We start from the raw sequence: 16,960 nt of genomic DNA on the forward strand, positions 1-16,960 counted from the left end.
TCTTGGCCCACTTATCAGTGTTGTTGAGTTTCCATGAGTTTGTGTAGTTTCTATTGTTGTTGACATCCAGCTTTATTCCATTGTAGTCATATAGAATGAGGAATGTTATTTTAGTTTTCCTATATTTATTGAATATTGCATTGTGCCTTAGTGCATGAGGCTGTACTTTGAAGAAAGTTCCATTGTCTATGGAAAAGAATATGTATTCATTATTGTTTGGGTGGAATGTTCTGTCAGTATTAGTTGGTGAGTCTTTTTATTGGGAGTTTTACTTGGTTTATTGAGTTTTTAATTCCTATCATTACTTTAAGTGAAGTTACAACCATACTTGGAAGTAGAAGTGCCAAGATAAGCCAAGGCACTTCCCTATCCATTTTTGCAGGGCTATTTGTTCTTTGCCACAGACAGGACACTTTCTCATCATTATGCATAGTCCAAGCTTTTAAGGTTATGAGAAAAACCACATCTGAAGACATAAAAATGTTTCTTAGCTAATATGTCTTAGTTTTTAAATCTATGGAGGGAAGGAGAGAAAAAGAGAGTGAGAAAGGGAAGGAAAGGGAGAAATAAAGAGAGAGAGAGAGAGAGAGAGAGAGAGAGAGAGAGAGAGAGAGAGAGAGAGAGAGAGAGAGAGAGAATATGAATTTGTTTTAGTTCATAGACCAGAGGTCCAAACCATTCCCTGTGTCAATGCTAGTGGAGATGATCATTTGAAAAAGAGAGGATGTAAGTTGGAAAAGCTAAAGTGTATACCAAATGCAATTTAGTGCTCTGATCTTTGATACATTACCACCATCAAAGAAGGGGACATATCTAGAGATCTTTCTTTGCCTGATAGTGTATCCTTAATCAACCAAGCATGCTAAATGATCTTCACAATACCATTCCATGGATATGAAGAGATATTTTCAGAAGTTCTGATTTCCCCTCAAGTATTCATTCTAAAGAGTATGAGGATATTTGTCAATTGGGGCCATGGTGTTCCAATGTAACTATGCAAACTGAATTCTAATAGATACCTGGGATAGGCTTGTAAGGCTGTCATAATTAGAAAATTTGATATCATATTTTTATCTTAAAATTCTAAGAGTCTAATTCCTATCTTTTGATGAGCTGAAGGGCAAAGAATTTATTATCAAGAGCTCTCATAATAAAGCTGTACAAAATGGGTGGCTTGAAATAATGGAAATTTGTCTAACAGTCACTGGAGTTTAGAAGTCTAAATATAGTTTTGAGGATAGATTTCTGGAGTCACTGAGAGATTCTGTTAAGTACTACTCCTATGGTTACTTGTCTGTGCCCTGGACTTTCCTCTGCTCTGCCTGTGTTATGCTTTCGGATACAACGGGAGCCCTGTAGTAGAATTTTCAGGGGCTTGCTATGCCCCCTTTGGTTTCAAATAACAGCAGGGTGTTTCTATGCTCTGTTTAGATGGTTTTAACTCCCCCAAAATTGATTCTTTCCTGGCTTGCTTTGCTCCATGTGTTCTCATGGCAAATCCCATGGTGAAATGTTCATCATAACCCTCCTGGACCTTCTGTCTCATCACTACCTCCTTTCCTACCTAATTGTCCTCCTCCTCCTCCTCCTCCTCTCTAATCCCTCTCTCTCTGTGTGTCTCTCTGGGACCCTCCAACTTGAATCAGAAGTCCTACCCTCTTCTCTTTTGTACAGCTAATTGACTGATCAATTATTTTTTAAAAAACCAATCAGGAGGTGATGGAGAAGATGTTTATAACACAGAGACAGGGGATGCTTCATACCCTCTAGAGAGTACCAGAGACCCAGGAGGTGGGGTACTCTCAGGACTCATGGGGGAGTGACCTTAATGGGGAGAGGGAAGTGGAAGAGTCCACTCCAGTAGATAGACAGGGCCTGAAGTGGGGGAATAGAGCATACATGGGCTGGTTTGCCAGCTCACAGTCAAAATTTCAGACCCAGAATCGTTTCTGTCTAAAAGAACTGCAGGGACAAAAATGGAGAAAAGATGAATTCTATTTAATTATTTGGTTTCTGAAATTTAACTTTACTCGGCTCATCCCAAAGACCAGTGTGTATATTTGGCAGCCAAGAAGAGAGAGACATTTGGTCAACAGATTATTTTGCATTAGTGAACAGAACAATAAGGCAGCAATGTCCCAGCTTTAAAACTGGCCACCACTTACATATTGGAAGGAAAAAATTAACTCATGCCAAATTATGGAAAACCTGGAAGAGGAAAATAATAAACCCATTGAATTGGAATAAATGAGTACTCAAAGTGGAAAGGCTTACAGCTTGTGGACATCCTGGGAATCCTTCTTCTTAACTTTGCCTTGCTGCAAACTCTTTTCCACAGCACATATTGTGAAGTAGGACCACCTACTTGTCCTTTTCAGTGTCTGTGATGGTTACCTGAAGAGGCACGACAGAACAGTGATAGCACTATGCATTTACTGCAAACACTGGAAGCCATTGGGAAAAGAAGAGAACGACCAACACTCTTTCTTTTGTAGAATATTCTGCATGGAATCTGCAAAGTTTCCTAATGAATGACTGGTATGTATGTATGTGAGGAAACAGGGACAGAGTCCATTTTCAGTATTGAGCTTCATACAAAAGTTTCCCCAAGCCTGGTGTACTTTTTGTGATTTGCTTCTGGCATTTTTATGCCCTTAAAAACAAACAAACAAACAAACAAACAAACAAACCCCCAAGACGAACCGCTCCAGTAGTGCTTCACATTGTATTTTCTACCAGGTGCCAACTTGACTTCCATTTTCTGCTTTAGCCACACTGAGTTCCTGCTTTAAATAGATCCACCTCACAAAATAACAGCACGAAACAGTCGTCTCAGACTTTCTGTCTTGACTTTTGTTCTGTAAGAAAACTTATTACTTTCCCTTTCACACATTACTGCCACCTTCTCATGTCCCAATCAGGCTTGTGATCAAGTTGATACAATCATCCTCTGGTCTTTCTAGGTGGACAGGATGTTCTTACAACGTGAAGAATTATGGTAAACTTGACATTCCTGTTGGAGGTGTAGAAAGTAACTCTGTGGATGTGCCATTTTGACTTTAGAAGGTTTGAAGTTGTATTGACCTGAATTCAGGTATGTTGAATGTGATATTTAAAGTCATTGTTGTACTTGTTGTACTTATTTCATTTTCCCAAGAAAATAAGCACAATTCGGGCTGTTTGATAGTGTTCACTGGGTCGTGTACACAGATCAAGTTTGGCATCAATGAAGTCTTAAGGGGCAGGAGAGAAGCTTCAGGGTTAAAGTACTTGCACCTGCAGAGAACTTATGTTTGTGTTCCAGTATCAGCATGCATCTCACAACTGCCTATGACTCCAGTTCCAGGGAGGTTGAAAAACTCTTCCCGCCTCTGGACACTGCATTCACATAATACATACATACATACATACATACATACATACATACATACAAACATACTTGTAGACAGTCACACATATAAAATAAGAAAAAATAATTAAAATAAGTGTTTCAAATGTTATATTAGTTATTTTAGTATGTCATTTTAGTTTTTAAAAAGTTACAACTATTTGCACATGCAGTAGATGGCACATGTACAGGAATTAAAGGGTCCAGAGCTGTGAAGTTTGTTAAGTTCGGGTGCAAACCGCTATTTAGCTGAGCTTTAGGCCTGGCATATTTGCTTTCAATCTTCACTTTTTAATTAAAATTAGTTGAATTCAAATATAATTAGAAGATTTTACCCTTTCTTTTTTCCCCTCCAACCCTTCCCATGTAGCTTCCTTACTCTTGCTCAACTGTTTCTTAATTATTAATTATGTGAAATATATATGTATACAGTCCTGATATATAAACACAACCTACTCCAGCTGCATAATATTTCTTGCGTGTATATGACTTCAGGGCTGACCACTAGGTATTTGATTTTTGTTACATCACCCTTTATTAAACAAGCACCCACTGATCTTATCTTCATAGTACGGAATTAGACCCAATGCTGCTTGTATTCTAATACTAATATGGGGACCCCAAGACTCGTTACCCCAAAGGTGAGTGAGTCCCCATGTAAGACACTGAGTAAACCTGCCCCTAGTTAATTGTGATTCATAAATAAAGATGCCAACAGCCAATAGCTGGACAGAAGAGACATAGGTGGGGTTTCTCAGGCTTGGGGAGAGGGAACCATGAGGAGCGAAGGAGGAAGAAGCCACCATGGAATAGAAGAAAACTTTGCAGGAGAGGAGAAGGAGAAGCAGCCATAGGTTAAGAGAGAGGAGAGAGTATGGCCCTGGAGGCTGTCCAATTAGAGCTAAGAGCAGCTTAAATGAAACAAATTAAGTAATAACTAGGGGTTATTGATGGGAAAGTAGATTCCAACAGTACGGAGGGTAGGCAACTACCCAGCTATTGTGCTGCTTAAGGGTTTTTGTAAATATAAAGGCTGAGTATGTCTTTCTTCTGGGAACCCAATGAACAAGGCTAGGTAAAACTCCAAGGCCAGGATTTTAAATAATTTTTAAACTAATTCTTATAGGAAAAAGATATAGTCTTAATCAGAAGAAAGTGTTCAATGGCCAATACTGTATCTAAGTTTTTCAACAAACAATCCAGTTGAGATTTACCCTAAATTATGCTCAATTGCTAATATTTGGTTCTATCCTTAGAATACACATACTGCTTGATATGTAAAAAGAATAGGGAGATGGTTGAAGACGCAGAAGCCAGGAGAGGTAAGAGACCTTCTTCACGGTAAACATAACTGCTTGACAGTACAGAATAGACAAGAATCAAATTCTGATTCCTCTTTCAGAAACACAACCTGAAAAAATTCTGTCCTGCAAGTGGTGAGCCACTAAATTTACAAAATACAGGAAGAAGCGATGTCAAAACCAAATTACTGTCTGAATATTTCACAGAAATCCCTGTCTATTGCTATAATCATCAGGATCATTATCTATTGGGTAAGCTCTAATGGGGTGTGATACTATTTTCTTTGTCTTGATCCTTGTAGTGTCTCATCATTAAGGCAAACTTGTGGAGAACTTCCTTTCTCCCCTATACCTGGGAAAGTCCATCATCGCTTATGTCTACCACACAGTGATGCACTTTCTATGCCAACCTTCTGGAAACTTGTTCCAACTGAAGTTCCTGAAGTCAGTCATAGAACTTACTCATAAGTCACATTCTTTAGAAAGCTTTGTGTGGAGAGGCCCACCCACCACGTGGCTAGGGTGGGCACATGAGATCCAGAGGCCTTCCCAGAGCATGGCCTGCATGGGGCAGGAGCCACTAAGATGCGCAAGTATGTGGTGGAGAGATGAGAAGCCAAGTGAAGCAGCATGGTTTGAGCATTATGAAGAGAGGTGGAACTGGAGATGGATGGGAAGGTGGAGAGGAGCCATCTGTAGCACACATTCTGATGTAAGTAGCCTGCCCTGACACTTGAGGCCATGGTGAAGTTCTAGCTCTTGTTGTTGCCAAGGGCCATGCCTGGGTCTGTGGCAGGAGTATGGGTCTGTGGCAGGAGTATGGGTCTATGTTGATGTCTATGATTGGCATTACTACCAAAGTCCTTGCAAGCATTCATGGTCTGGGATGCTTCCTGGGGCTATCTTGTGGTCCACAGGCTATGCAGAGTTGGCTTCTGCCCCTCACTGGCTGGGGCTCTCTGGAGAAAAGATCCTGTACCACACTTGGTTAGAACAGTAGAGCTGGCTCTCCTGGCATGAGCATGAGGGAGCTGGTTCTGCCTCACTTCTGCTGTGTGGTGGCAGAGAGAAGGAGAGATGGCATCCCCCCGCCCCCCCTCCCCCACTCCTCAAAGCTTCCTGGCCCTTCCTCTCACTCCATTCAGCATTTGGGACAGTGAGCCCTTCACCTGGTCTGGACAGCACAGTAGATCTGGCCCTGGTAGCATGGGTGCTCGTGGGCCTGCCCTAAGAGTATAAAAGTGGGAAAGCTGGGCTTGCCCCTTGCTGGCTGTGGGCAGTGCTCGAGAGCTTGCCCTGACAGAGTGGGTGTGGGAGAGTAGGCAAGCTGACCGACTCAGCTACCACCCAGGCCCAGATCTAGGGTTTTGAGTTGACCCACTCCAATGTCTACTCCATCTATGAACTGCTGGGCCCATGAACGTGATTGTCCTGCAGATCCAAAGCTGAAGAATCTCCCTGAAACAGAGCAACAGCAGGATATCCAAGAGGAGTTCCAATGACTATTCAGCACTGATTTTATAGCAGAAGTCAGAAGACTTGAGCCAGACCAATGACTCATTGCCATGAACATTTGCAAGTAAAGATGTGTGGGCAAAAGGGTGCACTGTATGACACACAACAGCTTCCACAGCCAAGATTTTTTTCTCTTAATTTTTATTCCTTTTCTTTTATGGGGGAATTTGCAAGAGTGGAGGGCAGAGAAGAGGGGAGGGGAAGATGAGTGATGTTGGAGTGCATGATGTGAAATTAATAGTCAATACAAAAATTTACAAAGTCAAAGGGCCTAGTGTGTATTAAGCATGTGTCAGCTCGCACAAGCTTCTCGATAAGCTCGCCCAAGCTTCTCATCAACATGGAAGCTACGCATGCTCAGTTCATTTGCTCAGGTTCCTCACAAGGTCTGATTGCCTTTGGGAAAAAGACAGAGGAATAAGTAGATATTGTGCAAATGCAGTTTTTAATAAGCATCTTTACATCAGAGGTCAGAGAAGATATATGGAGTGAGGAACATACAACTCACCTCTTCTGTTTAAAAGACAATGGCTGTCTTTAACTATTATCAAAATATCAGATCTCTGCTTTTCTCTTATTTACCACTATAGGATGATGGGATCTTTAATCAATCTCTCTCTCTCTCTTCCCCCTCAACAGTCCTCAAGCATGGTAAACAAATACTCAGGTTCTGATCTGCATACCCAGACCAAGGATTTTTATATACTCTGAGTGCAACAGCACATTCGGAATGATTTTTAAGTAGTTGATATTATGTACTGTGATATGATAACAGTTCCTACCAAATTATTTAGAACCCCAGACAACCAGATTCTTAAGTTGACATCTCCCTACTTCAAATCTCTTCTCTTCAAAGAACAACTTTTTCAGATCACTAATTTTTGATGATGTTAGGATCATGTCCTGAGTCCTGGTTTCATAATTTTGAGATGTGGCCATCCTGATTCATTTCCAATTAGCTGTCGATCTCCTCATATCTACTGCATTCCTCTCCCTTGTACTTCCAAATGTGGCTAAGCTCAAAGACATGGCACCGAAGATTCGTTAGCATTAGTTCTGGTTTTCAGTCTGCATTTACATTTCTGAGTCACTACCAAAGCATTCTAGACTCTTCTTTACCCTCTGGGAGATGTTCTGTGTGTCTATATCCATATGAGTAATTGCCCATCTGTTCTTTTTTTAAAAATTTCTGTACCCCAGAAGTTAATACTTTTTTGATAGCAATACTAGTCTCATCCCTTCTGCACTGAATTGAATTACAGTATTTTACATACAATACCTACACTGAATTCTAAAGGCAAAATATTGGGTCTTCTATGGCTTTTTACTTACTTTCTCTCTCTCTCTCTCTCTCTCTCTCTCTCTCTCTCTCTCTCTTTGTGTGTGTGTGTGTGTCTCTCTCTCTTTCTTTCTTTTTTGGTTTTCAAGACAGGGTTTCTCTGTATAGCCCTGGATGTCCTGGAACTCACTTTGTAGACCAGGCTGGCCTAGAATTCAGAAATCTGCCTGCCTCTGCCTCCCAAGTGCTGGGATTAAAGGCGTGTGCCACCACCACCCGGCTCTTTCTATGGCCTTTCTTATGATTTTCTCTGTTACTCACCCTATCTGATCCATTACCAATCTCGGTATATTCTGGTATATTCTGCTGTATTTAAACACACCCACTTGTCTCTCTTCCAGCAATCTTCACATTGGCAGCTCATACTTGGAAACCTGAAGTAGTATTCTTCTGACTGTACCTCATGCTTATTTTTGTGCCAGTACTATAACCATTAAATTTGTTTTGCAAAAAACTTCCAAGCTTCACAGACTATTTAATCAAGACCTGGATGTGTGGTTCAGTAGCTTAGTATTTGCCTAGACGCTCAAGGCCTGGTTTCCACTGAGAAAGAGAGAGAGGGGCCCGATTGCTTAAAAATCTTATATTCATAAAATATGTGGAAAGCAGAGACCAGCTAATTTGTGTAGTAGGTAAAATACAGGACTGTTATTTAATTTCTAGGGAAGAGATGGCAGAAAAACCCTGGTCTAAACACCCCTGTCACTTTCTTGTTGCTTCTTGTGTTTTGTGATTTTCTCCATCACTGAGTCACCTTGCTCACCACTCAGTGAGAAGCAGGTTAAGTTGTCAACTCAGCAACTTACCACAGATGCCAGCCCAGACTACTAGACCTACCAAAACTCTCAATCAATCACCATAGATGGTAAAAACAAGATATCCCAAGACAAATTCAAATTTATGCAATATTTATCCACAAATCCAGCCTTACAGAAAATACTAGAAGGAAAACCCCAAACCAAGGAGGTTAACTACATCCACGACAAAAATTCCATACCAGAGATAAATAATTCCATAACAGTAAAAAAAAAATAATGGAAACACACACACACACACACACACACACACACACACACCACACACACACACACACACACACACACACACACACACACACACACACACACACAAACACACACACACACACACACCACTACCATCAAAATAACAGGATTTAGCAATCATTGGTCATTAATATCTTTAGGCTTAGGTTTTTATAAGCTTCTTTTATAATAAGGATTTTCAAATGCTTTGATCCTCCCTCATTTCTAGCCCACTTTTCCCCAGTCCCCCCTTTTTTTTGTTCCCAAAAGAACACCAGAAGTTCTTTGCCTTGCCTCTCTCAAAGAAGTGAAGATCTGCTAATATAAACAATCAACGAAGTGTTGCAAGGCTAGCTATGAAAGTGCCATGTTCCTGTCTGTTGAGTCCCACTCACACCCTCTCCAAACATCATGTGCCCTCCCACAGGTCTTACCTCAGCAAAACACCACTGGAGTCTGTATCACAGGACACAGCCAGAAACTTACACTTCAGATATCTTTCAACCCCAATGGACTCAATTTTCCAATAAAAAGACATTGGCTAGCATAATAGATTCAACAACAGGTACCTACCTTGGAAAATGGGCAGATAGCATATTCTTTACACCTCAGTTCCCCATTCACAATGGGATGGGAATTGTAACTTATCTTGTTAAGATGAAGTGACCTAATGTTCTCTCATTATTAGAGGCCATCTTTCCTTTAGAATAGCATTTAAAGAAATACAGACAGATAAGTAAATAGCCAATAAAACCCAGCCAGATAAATTCTGTAGCATAGGCACTTAAAAGATACCCTGACAGTTTAAGGGGGTGGGAATTAGAATTTTGAGGTAATGATGAGTGAGAATGACAGTATATTTAATGTGAGGGAGTATAATGCTATGAGATTTAATTCAAGTTCAATTTGGTTACCACCCTGAGGGCAGATAAAAGGGGCATAATGGAAAATTATTTAGGGAGCTGTTTCTGCTGATAATTCTCAGACTCACTGAGTGCTAACCACATGTCCAGCACCCTTCAAGGTACATTGCCTATATTCAATCAATTTAGTTCTCCTCCAATTCTAGTGAGGCAAGTTGCCATTTTATTTTATTGTTCTGTTTTATAAGTAAAACAAAGGGCCATAAAGTAGGTTCCCAGTTCAAACCATTGGTCCGTGGGAGTGCTGGGATTAGAATCTAGAGTCTGCTTACAGAACTCATTCTCTAAAACAGAAAGATATAAAATAACCTAGGAAGATGTGAGTGATGGTGAAAACACGACATTAGTCTCAGAAATGAGAAGTGGTTGTCCATATAAAATGGAGCTAGAATCAGTAGAGTTTGATGGTCGATTATATTAGAAGCTAAAGAAAAATAAATAATTTAACAGTTACATATTTGGCTTCAGAGTTTTGGTGGTTAGGTAGGCTTTCCTGAGATTGTGATCTTAAGGAGAGGGCTGATTTTTGTGGGGCAGAGAGACAATGTTAAGAATTTTGTGTTTATAGTTTTCAAACAACAACAACAACACCAAGACAAACCAAGACCCACACCAAAACCAATGAAATGATTCCTAGTGATATTCTGCTATACTCATATCAGTGCCTGCTCAGTCATCATCAGAGAGGCTTCCTCCAGCACCAAACATTATGGATTAGGAGGGGGGAGGGGGAGGGGAAGGGAGAGGGAGAGGGAGAGGGAGAGGGAGAGGGAGAGGGAGAGGGAGAGGGAGAGGGAGAGGGAGAGGGAGAGGGAGAGGGAGAGGGAGAGGGAGAGGGGAGGGAGGGAGGGAGGGAGAGAGAGAGAGAGAGAGAGAGAGAGAGAGAGAGAGAGAGAGAGAGAGAGAGAGAGAGAGGCTAAATTGGAATTTGAGAAACCCAGTGAGAGAGGGGAAGGAAAGATTGTAGAAGTCAGAGGGAAGAGATGATACCAGGAGAACATGGCCCACCGAATCAACTAAGCATGGCTCACATGGGCTCCAAGAGACTGAAGCAGCAAGCACAGGTCCTGTATGGGTTCAAAATAGATCCTCTGTGTATAGGTTATAGGTATTTTGGGTTTTTGTTTGTTTGTTTTTTTAGACAGGGTTTCTCTGTGTAGCCCTGGCTGTCCTGGAACTCACTCTGTAGACCAGGCTGGCCTCGAACTCAGAAATCCACCTGCCTCTGCCTCCCAAGTTTTGGGATTAAAGGCATGCGCCACCACTGCCTGGCTAGGTTACAGGTATTAGCTTGGTGTTCTTGTATGCTCCGAACAGCAGGAGCAAGTGTATCTATGCCTTTTTTTTGCCTGCTCTTGAGAGTCTTTTTCTCCTATTGGGTTGCCTTTGAAGCTTTAATATAAGGGCGTTTGCCTTGTCTTATTGTACCTTGTTTTGTCTTGTATGGCTGTTGTCTCTTGGAGACCTGCTCTTTTCTGGAGAGGGCTTGGTGGAGGATTTGGGAGGAGAGAGGTATGTGTGGAGTAAGTGGAGATGAGGGAGGGGGAAACTGTCTTTGAGATGTATTGTATGAGAGAAGAATATATTTTCAATGAAAAAATTATATTTAGCGGGCATTCAAACCCAGATGGATCTTTCCATAACAGCTGGTATGTTGCCAGATCCTCCCATCACCACCAATACCTGCAGGTCACCCTAGCTATAACCCTACTAAGCATCTACATCTTGTGTGGAGTCTGACAAGAACTTTCAACCCCAAGATTGAATACCAATTAGCTGAGGTAAATTGTAATAGGTTAGAATAATACCCAACACATGATCCAGACAATTACCCAATACCAAGAAACCCTACCAAAGACATGATTTCAGATGACTAGGCTCAACCCCCAAATAGAGACAACACAAATAGCTGAGGCAAAATGTCTCTTTTAGAAACTGACATCCTCCACATATTGATCTTTGAGAAAAGCTACTTAGCCAGTGCAGAAGACAATGATTTCACAACAGCATTATAAATGTATTAAAAAAAAACTCAGAGAAGATATGAACAATGCCTGATGAGGACCATGAAAGCACAGTTGAGTGAAATTATCAAAATAATTTAAGATATTAAAATGAAATTTAATAAAGAAATAAAAATAAACTCTAAGGAAAGCCAACATGAAATAAAACCCCTAATGAAAGACTGAGGAAATCAAAGAACTCAGAGCAAAATATCACTGACAGATTGGATCATGTGTAAAATGAGCATATCATGTCACAAAGACCCGGTAAAAGATAGGGATCACCAAGATAGAGAAAATAGGAAATTAGAAAAGTCGCAACCCAGAAATGGAACATGAAGGAATATGGGGATCTATAAAAGAAAAAAGAAAAACTACAAATAATAACAGACAAGAAAGAGAAAAAAAGCAGGTCAGTGACACAACATATTTTCAACAAATTCATTGAAGAAAAATTCCCGTATCTAAAGAAAGATGCTTATTAAGGTGTAAGAGACATAAAGGACACTAAATACAAATGATTGGAAAAGAAACTTCCCATATCACATAATAATCAAAGGACTAAGTAAAGAGAAAAAGAAATGGTACTGAGAACTGTGATAGAAAAAGGACAAGTGAGATAACCAAACAGGCTCACCAGAATAAAAAAAGAAAATCTATGGGAACCATAGCTAGATGGGGCTTGTGCAGGTGCTTTGCAAGTTTTTAAAAATTGCTTTTAATTGCTCCATCTCAGTATTGGCATATCCTTTCTTTTTTACACTTTTCCCATTCATTCATTCATTCATTCATTCATTCATTCATTCATTCATTCACTTTATATCCCAATCGCTGCCCCTCCTAGTCCCCCACTCACAGTGATTTTTATCTCATCCCTCCCTCTCTCTTTTTTCTATTTCTATGGATTTCTTTTTGTTATTATGAATGCTGAACAATGTATTTTTCTTTTCTTTTTCTTTTGGTATGTGACATAACATGATAAAGCTTCACTAATGAAAATTGGTGGCCAGACCTGTACAAATTAGTCAAAGTCTGAATTGTATTAGCACCAGATGTGACTTTACTGCTTGCAGTAAACTTAGTTACCTGCATCCCTTAGAACCATCCTACAAAACACAGAAGTGGATGCTCACAGTCAGCTATTGGATGGACCACAGGACTCCCAATGGAGGAGCTAGAGAAAGTACCCAAGGAGCTAAAGGGATCTGCAACCCTATAGGTGGAACAACATTATGAACTAACCAGTACCCCCCTGGAACTCGTGTCTCTAGCTGCATATGAATCAGAAGATGGCCTAGTCGGCCATCAGTGGAAAGAGAGGCCCATTAGTAGTGCAAACTTTATATGCCTATTGTACAAGGGAACGACAGTGCCAAGAAGTGGGAGTGGGTGGGTGGGGGAGTGGGTGGGGGACTTTTGGGATAGCTTTGGAAATGTAAATGAAATAAATACCCAATTAAAAAATCTATCAAGGTTTCTAGGTAGAGATTCTTTTTATTATTATTATTATTATTATTATTATTATTATTATTATTATTATTATATATTTTCTTTATCTCCAAAAACCTCCTATCCCATCCCTGCTCCTCGTGCTCACCAACCTATGCATTCCTGCTTCCCTGTCCTGCCATTCCCCTACACTGGGCATCAAACTTTTACAGGACCAAGGTCTTTCCTTCCACTGATGTCTGACAAGGCCATCCTCTGCTACATATGAGGCTGGAGTCTTGGATCTCTCCATGTGTACTCTTCAGTTGGTGGTTTAGTCCCTGGGAGCTCTGGGGGGTACTGGTTGGTTCATATTGTTGTTCCTCCTATGAGGCTGCAAGCTCCTTCAGCTCCTTGGGTCCTTTCTCTAGCTCCTCTATTGGGGACCATGTGCTTAGTCCAATAGTTGGCCGCAAGCATCCACCTCTGTATTTGTCAGGCACTGGCAGAGCCCCTCAAGAGACAGCTATATCAGGCTCCTGTCAGCAAGCACTTTTTGACATCCACAATAGTATCTGGGTTTGGTAACTGTATATGGAATGGATAGAGATTCTTTAGATTTGGGTCAGTTACATTAAATATCTGTCATTATCAATTTCTCCTGTATAGAGACATCTAGTGTACTCTGTCTTCTCACCTGCATGTTATTTTATGGTTGTAGCATAGTGCATCCATGATTGCTTCCAATTATTTGTTCCTTCTCTAGGAAATCCATAGATATTGTTCCTGGTACTCTTTCCCTTCCATGTCAGGGTTGGTTACATGACTGGCTCTGGTCACTGTAAGTATGAAGAATGTATACCTTCTTCCTATATGTTAAGAACCATCATGTGGATTCACATTTGCTTTTCTTTTTTCTATCTCAAGAGCAGAATATATAATCCAGAAAAAAAAGTCCTTTTACACCCTACAGCTAGTACATTCATGGTTCAGAAATGGAGACAGCTTATAGCTAACAGGAAACAGCAAACCTAGTTGTGTGGGTGTGTGGGTTTGAAGGGTGGTAAGCTTCTACAATTTGCATTAACTCTTGTCAGAACACAAGCCAATTCTTTCTAAGCTTGACAACATTCGTTTTGGGGCCCTTTTCTTATTTCTAGTTACTAAAAAAGTACATTCCATTCTTTCCTAAATTATTAACTTACAGAACTTGTATTAAGTAGTTTAATAGTTTGGGAATAGCATCAATCTCTGTAGAAATTATTATTATTGAGCCTTAAAAAAATCCATAAAGTCTTATCACCTCTACTAATAAGTCAGGCTCCTTTCTAATTACACATTAAAATTTCAATTTCTGGGATTTAAAACTCAGATAAGAGGTGGAGTATTTATAGTAATATCCTTCTGCTTTGCTCTTACATTTACTTCAGTATGTTTTAGTGGGCATTTCAGAAGAATTTACCAATATACTGGTAATACTTTATGCCACGAATATAACAGATGCATTTAGACTCATTTTATGCCAGGGCTGTGTTAGATGTTTTCAAATCTATCATCTGATTAACTGGTTCTAGAAAATCTCATTTTGAGAAGTTAGAAAGGAACTCTTTAAAAATGACACAGCAGAATTGGTAACATATCTCTGTTGTAAAGTTCTTGCATTGCAAGCATGAAGGCTCTTGTTTGAGCTCTAGAACCCATGTCTAAAACAAAACAAACAAACAAAAATAAATCCAAGAGAATTTGTAATCTCAGGAAGCAAGGACAGGAAGCTGCCTGGAGATTTCTGGCCAGCCAGCCTAGCCTACTATGTGAGTAGCAGGCCTGTAAGGGATTCTGAACCAAACCAAACTAAACCATCATGGCTGGTGCCCAAAAAATCACAAGTCTTTTGCCTACACACACACACACACACACACACACACACACACACACACACAGGTGTATCTCCCTCACACGTGTACCCTTACACATGATCATATTCACACACATACACACACACACACACACACTGATCACATTAAATAACTGTGTTTAGAAGACAGGAATGATTCTCTCAGTGTGAATAACTGAAAACCTTTGTGATCTACTTCTAAAGTGAATGGAGTTGCTTCTGTTCCTCTTTATTAAACACATTGCTTAAGGAAGTAAACTTTTCTATAAAGCAGACAATGCATGTTTATAACAAGAAGGATTTCTTTTGTGCAGGTGCATCTTGCCTGTGGCTGTGAAGATGCTATCTGATGACAGCTGAGTTCAACTCCAGGATCCAGGGCAAGTTCGAGGACCATCTCAAGGGCAGGGAACAAGTCCTCAGGCCATAGGACAGATGCTCCAGTAGACATAGGAGTGTGCTGATCTTTAACGCCTGTGTTTGAAGGCTATGATCTATCATTTTCGTCAGCTAAGGTGATTCACATGCATTGTTTAAGGTTCCTTAGATCGGAAAGGCCTGGCAAACATGAGAAGTGCATAAAGAATTGAACTTGTACAACCTCAGAGGGGAAAAAAACCTAATGAACAAAAATGTTTTTCATAATTATGTTGTCCTCATTTCTTTATATTTTTTATTATTGTTTAATATGTAAAATTTGTAAGGACTGATTTTTTCTAATAATAGAAAACATTTCAAAATAAAAAGCTTTGTTTAACTAATTTTAGATTGCTGAGGTGAATTCGATTTGACCTTTCATGTCATTTATGTTAAAAGTAAATCATACTAAGTGAAGAACATCAGTGACCATGGAAAGAATAATATTTTCTAATTGACATTTTCAATTCTGCAGTTCCTAGTCAGATATAGGGTGATCATACATCTAAGTAGAACCTGTTGCGTTAGCTTATGAATGGCTGAAACTTCCATTAAGCAAGACCATGTCTAGAAGCTTATTCTTCAAGTCAAAGAATTAAAACAGAACAAAGCAAAGCAAAGCAAAGCAAAGCAAAACAAAACAAAACAAAACAAAACAAAACAAAACAAAACAAAACAAGAAGCAAGCTTGTGTGAACTGTGCTATGGAACAACATGTATAGCAAGTGACTGAAGGAAGCCTCTGCCAACAGCTGGAAAGAGTTTCTATCATCAGTGATGTAAGTTGACTAGACATGTGTCCTTATCCAGTATTTTTTCAGATGAGTTGAGCTCAGAACCTTTTCTTGACTGCATCCTATGTGGAGTTTAAAACATAAGGTCCCGTGAAGTTGCACCTGGAAACTGTGGGATTGATGTTTTAAGCCATACATTTTCATACAGTAGTGTTTTTCTTCAGTCAAGGGCTTCACTGGGAATGCCCCAGATCTGTTTGGAGTATATCCCATTATCATTCCAACATAATTTTACTTAAAAATATTTTAATGGACTACTGTATATATTTGTTTTAAGATGCTATCTGAGAATGGGAATCAATGATAAGGAAAAATGTTTTCTTTGTCTTTGATGTGAAATGCACACTTTTGCCCTGAGGGCTCTGAAAAAGTAAAAGAATATAGATCACAACAAAAAAGTTCAGATTTAATCCCTGAGAAATCTCCCAGAAGTAATTATTCTAGAAATAGTTCCCTTCCTGTAGAAATCATGAACCTATGTTTAAAATCACTATTGCTTAGGCAATACATTTTTATTCTTTTATTCTCCTTTCCATTAAGAATAACAAGGGTTTTTCCCTAGTACTTTATTTCAGATTGTGTGTGTGTGTGTGTTGTGTTCTGAAATATGTGTATTACAGAGAGATAACAGATTGATTTCTGACATTCTAAGACTAGAAAGAAAACTATCTTTTATTCCATTTAACATAATTCAGACTGGGTATAACTCTATCCATTCCGTATTTAAGAAAACAGTCATTTACTCTAAATCTAAAAACACATGAAACATCTGTTCATAGTGTTGCTAATCTATGTTTATGTTTTACATTTTAGCACCGTATCATCATATTTCAGTACATGTTTTGCATCAAGGAAACAAAGAGATTGTCATGTGCATTGCTAATGTGGTGGCTCTTCCTCTGGGTCACATGCCTC

At 39.7% G+C, this 16,960-nt stretch overlaps 1 long non-coding RNA gene across 1 annotated transcript; it reads left to right on the plus strand.

Moving 5' to 3' along the window:
* Positions 1-2,370: 2,370 nt before the first annotated feature.
* Positions 2,371-15,408, plus strand: LOC115029703 (uncharacterized). The gene is made up of 6 exons (XR_003835249.2): positions 2,371-2,538; positions 2,964-3,094; positions 4,645-4,710; positions 4,791-4,941; positions 13,707-13,781; positions 15,149-15,408. It is a non-coding gene; the product is annotated as an uncharacterized LOC115029703 (long non-coding RNA).
* The last annotated feature ends 1,552 nt before the right edge of the window (positions 15,409-16,960 follow it).

The sequence above is a fragment of the Mus caroli genome, unplaced genomic scaffold (genome assembly GCF_978045245.1).
Source record: "Mus caroli unplaced genomic scaffold, Mus_caroli_1 scaffold_18, whole genome shotgun sequence".
NCBI classification, from domain to species: Eukaryota; Metazoa; Chordata; class Mammalia; order Rodentia; family Muridae; genus Mus; species Mus caroli.